Source organism: Limulus polyphemus, unplaced genomic scaffold (assembly GCF_000517525.1).
Source record: "Limulus polyphemus unplaced genomic scaffold, Limulus_polyphemus-2.1.2 Scaffold2922, whole genome shotgun sequence".
NCBI classification, from domain to species: Eukaryota; Metazoa; Arthropoda; class Merostomata; order Xiphosura; family Limulidae; genus Limulus; species Limulus polyphemus.
In genome coordinates this window covers 30,619-37,897 of record NW_013668532.1, presented here as the reverse complement: position 1 = coordinate 37,897, position 7,279 = coordinate 30,619, and the positions used below count along the sequence as shown (strand labels likewise).

At 34.9% G+C, this 7,279-nt stretch overlaps 1 non-coding gene across 1 annotated transcript; it reads left to right on the top strand.

Moving 5' to 3' along the window:
- Positions 1-6,944: 6,944 nt before the first annotated feature.
- Positions 6,945-7,016, top strand: Trnaq-uug. Its single transcript has one exon. It is a non-coding gene; the product is annotated as a tRNA-Gln (tRNA).
- Positions 7,017-7,279: the final 263 nt, after the last annotated feature.

Here is a 7,279-nt window from a genome sequence, read left to right as displayed (position 1 = left end):
AATCCTAGATTCACAGTTAACCCCTAAGCCCTATTACTACTGATAATATCGCCAGGATATACACAAACTTCTTGGCTGACTAAAAGTTACGGTATTCCGAAAGCTAGTGAAAAATTAGAAACCAAAAGACCTAAAATTTATGATAAAAATCACGTAAACTCCATATACATATATATATACATACATATTTCACATTCCTCTTAATTTGTCCATTTTGGATTGAAAATCAGAGGCGCATTTATTTAGCATTTTTGGTTGAATGGTTTAAAGTATTTATAATCGAACACAGAATTCTACTGAAGCTCACAGTTACAACCTTCCACTCATGTCTACACTAATATAACTTCCATTAGCTGTACGAAAGGTTTTGAAAATTTACATTTAGAAAATAGACTTTCGAAAAAAAAGAGAATTGTTTTATCTTCAATGGCGCCCCTAGTGCCACAACGCCATGTCTGCGGACTTACAACGATAGAAACCGGGTTTCGATACCAGTGGTGGGCAGAGCACAGATAGCCCACTGTGTAGCTTTGTGCTTAATTACAAACAAATAAGTAAAACAAACAGACAATGAAATCTAAAAAGTTACACAAATAGAACAAACAAGACGAGAAAGTATTATTATCCCCTCCCACCCCCATGCCTCAGCATTGTTTACTTGGGATGGTCATTAGGTTACAGAATCGTCAGCAGAAAACATAGAAAGAAGGTTCTCGTGCTCGTCGATTTATTTTGGTCGGTGGCTTAAACGACTCGTTTAGTAAAGCACATCTTAGGACTAAAAGTAGGTTTACTATAACTATATATCCAGACCTAAGTTTCCAGTTTTAGGAAAAATGAAAATCCGAGCATATTGGGCCCGGCACGACCAGGTGGATAGGGCGCTCGACTCGCAATCTGCGGGTCGCGGGTTCGAATCCCCGTCACACCAAACATGCTCGCCCTTTCAGCCGTGGGGGCGTTATAATGTGACGGTCAATCCCACTATTCGTTGGTAAAAGTATACCACTTAGCCACCGTTTCTTTATTTATAATCTTGAGAAGATGTATACCATTTAGCCACCGTTTCGGGATATATAATCTTGATAATATATACCACTTAGCTACCGTTTCTTTATTTATAATTTTAAGAACATTTAAACCTTTTAGCCACCGTTTCATGATTTATACTCTTTAGAACATACTATTTAATTACAGTTTCACTGTTTGTTTTTGTTTGTTTTTTTTAATTTCGCGCAAAGCTACACGAGGGCTATCTGCGCTAGCCGTCCCTAATTTAGCAGTGTAAGACAGGGAAGGCAGCTAGTCATCACCACTCACCGCCAACACCTTGGGCTACTCATCTTCTTAAGATTATAAATAAAGAAACGGTGGCTAAAAGGTTTAAATGTTCTAAAAACTATCGATCGTGAAAGCACTGGCTACTTAGCATGCCCAGAAGAATACATCCATACTAACAGTGACTAAATGATATGTATTCAACATAATTAATCTTAAAAATGTCTAAACAGTAAAGGAAATTGTCTAACTTAGAACATTAATTTTTCTCTAAACACGTGCTCAATCTAAAACTTATCAGACGAAACTGCCTTCTTGTTCGATTAAAATTCCATCATTTTGTGACTCTGCTTTTTTAAAAAAAAAACTACACATCAATTTAGAAAACTTCAGCGTATGCTCTTATATCGAAAATTTGTTGCCTTTTTACACATCAAATCCAATATTAACACTCTCAAGTAATTTGGGAGTGTAATATTAAATGTTTAAAAGTTGAATTTAATTTATAATTAACGTTCCAGTAATATGATACACGAATTGTATTATCACCTTACAAAGGATTAAAGGATTTATCAGGTTGTCATCTAAGAGGTGTCATGCATATTTTAGAAATTACATCAGAAAGATTTGATCCCGGAACTTTGCCTGTTTTCAGTGAAGGAAGAGCACTAATGACAATCCTTTTATCCTAGGGATTTTGTTCGTTCCCAGTCACTAACAAAATTGTTATTATAAGTTTGTTAACTTTACTGGATTGAAATAAACTACTCTATTCTAAGTTCGATAAAAATATATTGATCTTCTTATCGGGTTCGTTTAATGAATCAAGACAATTCGCTCCTCGTTATTTTAATTAGCCTCAGTTTGATTTATAATTCTTTAATAAAGTACAACCTTGTACACGACGTACTATACTCGTCAAAATTGAACGTGCCTAGCTCTGGCGCTGTCAAATTTTCGCTTCACTTTGACTGACATATAATAGTCTTTAATGAATGATTCAGCACATCAGAAGTATAATTATCCAATGATAATTATATTCATCTCCATTCATTACTTATTCCAACATAGGTATATATATAATGAAAATATTCACTCACTGTTCCCAATCTTTAGTTCCTTTTCCTGGCTATAAGGAACGAACAACTGTCATCAAAGGCAAAACTTTAAACGTCCAACTATGAAAGCATCACAGAATCAGTATATATATTTTTACTGGATTGTTTGTTGTTCTTACTTGGTTTTTTTTTTTACGTGTATTATTGGAATTACAAATTACTCACAAAATACGATAAAAATGCATTTAAATAACAATCTCGTTTGTAATAAAAGTAGAATGGAAACTAATGATCACTTAATTTTTCTGATTCAGTTCTAATGACTCAATTTGTTTGTTTTAACGCAAAGCTATACAGTAAACTATGCGTTGTGTGCCCATAAAACTTACCGCTAGCCCGCTGAGGGACACTTGACTTAAATTAAATCAATTCATAGACACAAGGACAAATTGGTTAGCGTTTACAAGATAAAATTGATGCGGACAGGTTACGGAATTATTGGTTTGTTTATCGAATTTCGCACAAATCTACTGAAGGACTATCTGTGCTAGTCTTTCCCTAATCTAGAAGTAATAGACTAGAGGGAAGGTTGCTAGTCAATGAAAATTAGAATTGATTGTCTCTTATGATGTCCCCACGGCGGAAAGGGTGAGCATGTTTGGTGACGGGATACGAGCCCGCGACCCTCACATTTCGACTCGAGGGCTCTAACCACCAGGCCATGCCAGGCCCTATTATTGGAAAGAAAACTAAAATGACAAATTCGGTGTTTGAATCTGTAAGGCAATGCTGAAAATGAAATAAAACTGGCATATGGTAACTTTATTATGTATAGCTATTTGTCATCAATACAATTGGCGCTTCTCATAAATGGCGTATTTCGTTATGATGAGGAGGTGCAGCATATTTAATAAAATGCATTATATTTAAAGCATATGACGATTTATACTAATTAATTGTATGTTTGTGATTTTCAGAACAAAGCCACATAGGACTACGTGTTGTGTGTTCACCGCGGGGAATCGAACCCCGGACCGTAAACTTGCCGTTGTCCCACCAGGGGGATATACTAGTTAATAACCTTAAATTTAAATTTAAAGAAATAAGATTGAGCATTATATGCTAATTTCGAAAGTAGCTTCACTGAAAACTGTTTTCAGGAGTTGAAAAAAATTCCAATAAATTCCTTACACTAGACGTAAAATATATAACAATTAATATTTTGATCAAGGGTTGTTACTAAATAACAGATTACTATCAAATATGCTGACATCTTAAGGTTTTTCTTCAGAGCTAACAATTACTGATTTACACCAATAGATGGCATCATTGCATGAATATATTATATTGCCATTAGTTGGTGATCCAGTGTAAAGGCGGAGCCTATGTAGAGTACAATCCCTTTCGCACCGATGAGCTTTCACGTGACACGCATGTAACTAATTCTTCTCATTTGAAGTCCTACGTTGTTACGATTTTGTTCAATCTGTTTTTACCATTTACTGCTGTTGTTTTATTGTAATTGTTATTAAATGAACTATTATCTCCGAGGTTTGGAAAGGTTATTGTCTGGAATTTCGCCCCACATCACTTATTCTGTTTTTGAGAACAATCACTAATATTACGGAATATTGTTGGAATTATTACAGAATATTATTAGCATTATAACGCAATATTGTTGGCATTATAACGCAATATTGTTGGCATTATTTATTGAAGTTAAGTTTGCTTCAGTTACTCTATTTCGATTCGTTTCATGCCAAGGACTTGAAAATCGATTAATATCAGTTCCTTATTAGCTTCAAAGCTTCAATGGACACAAAGAACATTCCCACCATGCCATCCGACACTAGTTAAGCCTCGTTCTCCACTCCATTAAACTTGAAACTAAAACTTAGTTTAGTTTACTCCTGGCCGTAATGGTTAATGTGCCGGACAATATATCTGAGGGTCTGTGGCATATTGGTTCATAGAATGGCTCTGAGTTTTTGGTTTTTTGTTTTTTTTTCAAGTACAAACTTTTATTTCGAGACTCCATCTCTTGACCGACTTGAGATCTAATTACAGCCGCGGCTATTGAGGATGCCCAGTTGTTTTAAATCTAAAACAGTTGAGGCAAATAGTCCCGCTCAAGAACACAACAGCACATCGCGAGCAGACCTCGAACACGCAGTCTTCCAACTACGAGCCCGAAGCGCGAAGCCATTGAGCTACAGAATCCCTCTTTTGCTTTTTTTTTTTTTAGGGCTAGTAACTTTGGACAAGTTATAAAGATGGTGTAACTGCTGTGGCTCCAAAAAGACAGGACCTAATTAATTAGCTAAATCTAGACTAATACTGAAAAACGTGTACAGTAACTAATACTGAAATAACGCTATTTCTATGTTCCTAAAACAGACCTAAACATTCTTGTGTTACATTAAAAACAGCCGTTTCACAGCTGTTTTAGATTAGTCAAAAAGTATTAAACTTGTTATCCGTTATTCCTTTTCTCCTTGTTCAAGAAGCAAAGCGTGAATAGTAAACAAAAAAGGGGTTGGCACGAAGCAAAATTCTACCCACATCTTTTAATCTGAGCTAAGGAACGTTTGATATTGATTTTTTATGACTTTTTTTTTGTGATATTTTTATGATGAATTGCACTTCGCATGCCACTAGTTTAAAACTGAAGAAACGGGAGCCTAGGGACAGGTATAAGATCAGGAATGAGGGAATGACGTATTGGTTAAACCGTTGCGTCGTAGCTACATATTTTTATCATTCTCTATAAATATAGGTTCGCTGTGGTGATTATTATACAACTAAAAAAATCCTGCATATTACTATACGGCTCAGTATTATAAGAAGTCCTAGTCTTAGGTGTTAGCTTTTCCATTATAATCAATCATCACTATCTCCACACAAAGCTTGGTCGAAAGAGGGCGCAACGTTCTGCTTGCTCGCCAGCCTTTTGGTGGAATGAAATATTATATTACTTACCTACTCACTTTTTCGATTTGTCTTTGTCTGGGGTTGTTGATGAGGCGTGGAATTCCCCGAAAGTCGTATAACTCATCCACAAGTGGTGAGTCGAGTGATAAACTAGGCTTCGTATTTATATTTAGCACTACGAACACAATTCCAGACAGATTAAAGCACGTTTAAAAGTTCCTTTCTCTTCCTTGGATATTTATTTATATAAATATATAATAAAGTCGCTTGCTTTCACTATCTTCACTGAATATTTCTGCTTGAGTGAACTATGACTTTATTTTCGCGCGTATATAAATTTAACGAAAGTACACGTGGAACGTTTAACATCATCCATTTTTATGTACTTTATGGTTGAATTACAAATACTGAATAACCAGTGTTTCGTAGTATAAAAACTCGTTTGTCGGTTTCTGAACGTTCGATAACTTTTTGGAAATGAAGGTACTGACAAACAATTGCACATAATATATATATACATCAAGAATGTTTGTGAACCGGACTATAATATATCTACTTAATTTGACATTTTATAAATAACAAATATGCCAGTGGAACTTAGTTACTTTTCAAAAGTAATCTGCAATAGTATAACTTTGGGACAGGAGAATATAATCCCGATCTTTCTGAGCTAGAAGACAAATATGATCACAAATAGTATACCACGAAGTTTGTCACTCAAGATCTATTTCGTAGCTTGAATTGAACTGTAGTGTTGGTTCGTAAAACATTGAATCTATATATCTTCCAAGAATGTTGACTAGTTTCTTGACATTCACTGATTCATAATAGACAATCCGAAAACCACGAGCGATTGAAGTTCACTAGCTTACTAACAGAAAGTTGTGGGGCGATTTTCCAAACCTAAACTTATGTGTTTGAAACTAGTCAATAAACAAGCAAATTCTCTAAACTATGAAGTTATACACCGAGTTGTCAAATGTAGTAAACGTTTAAATAGGTTTATTGGCATATATTTTAGGCTTAATTTAGTTACTATGTTTCTTTGATTTTTTTTACGAAGATGCCATGTGTGACAAGTAGTTGGCGTGCCGGACAGTAAAACCCGACAATTCAAAGTTCGCAACCCCCTCGCCACAAGAACGTGCTCTGTATTTTGAGGCCGTGAGTATTGTATAAAAATGATGGTCAAATCACTCTACGATCAGACAAGAGTCGCCTAAGAGATGGTGGTGGGTGGTATCGATTATCTGCCTTCCCTCTACATATTAGTTCAAAATTAGGGCAGCTATGCACACACACATAGGCCCTTTTTGTACCTTTGCCCGAAATTTCTGAAGCAAAATAAACTTATATGATGATAAGCTACGGATTCTATGTAGTTAATTTAAACACGCTCTTTTAAAACAAATTTAATTACACATTTTTAAATATTCGTTCGTTCTGCCGCTGTTGCAACTCAATGACAATGTTATTGTTTTAACACGATAAAGTAATCTTTACACGGCATGTTTTTGTTCGTGTGCTTTGTTATCCGTGTTAGAATGTTGAGAGATTACATTTTACATAAATAACAACTCAAAGATAAATAATAAAATGATATAGTCATCCACAACTAAGAGAATACTAATTTCGTGATTGTAAAAATAATCATTATTTTTTTAAACTTAATATATAGGTCCCATGGTGTAATGGTTAGCACTCTGGACTTTGAATCCAGCGATCCGAGTTCAAATCTCGGTGGGACCTCAATTTAAGTTTCTTTTGCTACCGTTATACTTCTCCTACTTAATATTAATTTTCAAAGACATTAATAATTTCGCCTTTATTTGTAAGTTATTAGAATCAAATCTCAATTCTTATTGTGGTTAATTGATAACTTTTGTATATTCTGTGTATCCTCAGAAATGCTTTTTCTCTTATCAGCTCAATGGCTGTACTAAAATTCTTCTAAGTTATGTATTTCATGTTATCGGTAAGTCACGGAGTTGACAGAATACTGTTCCTTTGAC